A 1,922-nucleotide genomic window follows, 5' to 3' on the forward strand; every position below is an offset into this window, starting at 1 on the left:
TGACACAGTTACTGGTGCGGGAAGACAGGCACTTTCCTTGGCACAAGACTCAGTAAGACCACAGTTCATTTCAACAACAGAAACGAGTTGAATAGTAATGTAATGACCCCAGCAACTAGGGCGTTGTAACAAAACATGACCAAGATGCAAGTTCCCCCCTGTGGTAGCTCGATGAAGCGGGAAATTGATCAGCTGGAGCAAGATGAAATTCTCCGCGTCATTGAATGCAAGGTTTCTGAAATCACAGACGGACAGACTGTGACGAGCTCAGAAGGATATTGATTGAGCATTATGAAGAATGTAGTATTAAAACGGATACTCTTAAGGATTTTAGATATAAGTTTAAGTTTAAGGACTATAAGTTTTTCACTAAACCATACTGTCCTCCACTGGCTTAAAGAGGTGTTGGAACAAGGGGTGTGTGTGTGTGTGGGTGTGTGTGTGTAGACACACACACACACACACAACCCTTCACATAAATTATTAATCTCATGCATAGCCACAACAGTTTGGAAATTGTAATATTTGCGTAAATGCTTTGCCTACATTAAGTTGTATATAGTTGCAGGTAACAAACTGTAAAGAAAAACAGACACTACAAAAACTTAATACAGCAGGAAAACCACACCATGTGGTAAGGAAGTATGAATTCACAATTTTATGCGCTCCTCAAAAATCTGTAATTACAACTTTTTGAAGCACTCCGTCTTCAGGCCACGAGTGGCCTACCGGCACCATCCGACCGCCGTGTCACCCTCCGTGGCGGATGCGCATAGGAGGGTCGTGGGGTTAGCACACCTCTCTCCCGGTCGTTATCACGGTATTCTTGACCGAAGCCACTACTATTCGGTCGAGTAGCTCCTGAGTTGGCATCACGAAGCCGAGTGCACCCCGAAAAATGACAACAGCGCATGGCGGCCCGGATGGTCACCCATCCAAGTGCCGACCACGCCCGACAGCGCTTAACTTCGGTGATCTCACGGGATCCGGTGTATCCACTGCGGCAAGGCCGTTGCAGTAATTACAATTTAGAAACTAATATTTGTATGTATTTAAACAGTAAAGAACGTTCCTTATGTTTAACAGGCACAGCAATAACAAAAAAACCACTGATGATGCTGCAACTGCAGTGAAACATGTCTGGGTCAAAAAACAAAATCGTGTTTTTCTAAAGGCGGACCCCACTCAAAAACATACGTTACAGCCTGTGGATGGTTTTTAAGGCGGTTTTCCATCTTCCTCGGCGAATGCGGGCTGGTTCCCCTTATTCCGCCTCAGTTACACTATGTCGGCGATTGCTCCACAAACACTGTCTCCACGTACGCGTACACCATAATTACTCTACCACCCAAACATTTGAGGTTACACTCGTCTGGTATGAGACGTTCCCGGGGGGTCCACTGGGGGCCGAACCACACAATAACCCTGGGTTCGGTTGGGGCGGAGGTGGGGTGGGTGTACTGCTGTGGCCTGTTGTGGGGTTGTGAACCACTGAGGGCTACAGCGGGACGAAGCCTCTCCGTCGTTTCTAGGTTCCCGGTTCAATACACAATACACACACACCTATCAATCAGTATCATTTTTACTAAATACTGTTATGTTGATCCTGTACTACGTAAGTTACTTTGAACATTAATCTTTGTGCAAAATTATTCAAAACAAGAAAAATCGTAAAGTGTTATTTCTTGCTGCCTCATTCAGACAGCCACACTACTGTGAGCAACAGTTGCTCCATTAAAAGATGACTTTTGCCTTACATTTACTCTGGAAAATAGTTGAGTGTATTATGAATTTCTTGTTATGGTCAAGGTGTTTAAAAAATCAGGTAAACTGTACATGTGAATAAATCATGTGTTCGTTGGTTAAAAAAGCAGAATCGTTCTGAGACGCAGCTGAGGTTTCATTTATTTTTCGAGTCCAGG

The 1,922-nt window shown here is 44.3% G+C and overlaps 1 pseudogene; it reads right to left on the reverse strand.

Moving 5' to 3' along the window:
* Nucleotides 1-899: 899 nt before the first annotated feature.
* LOC124803736 lies at nt 900-1,017 on the reverse strand (annotated as a pseudogene).
* Nucleotides 1,018-1,922: the final 905 nt, after the last annotated feature.

This window comes from Schistocerca piceifrons, chromosome 6 (assembly GCF_021461385.2).
Source record: "Schistocerca piceifrons isolate TAMUIC-IGC-003096 chromosome 6, iqSchPice1.1, whole genome shotgun sequence".
Lineage (NCBI taxonomy): Eukaryota > Metazoa > Arthropoda > Insecta > Orthoptera > Acrididae > Schistocerca > Schistocerca piceifrons.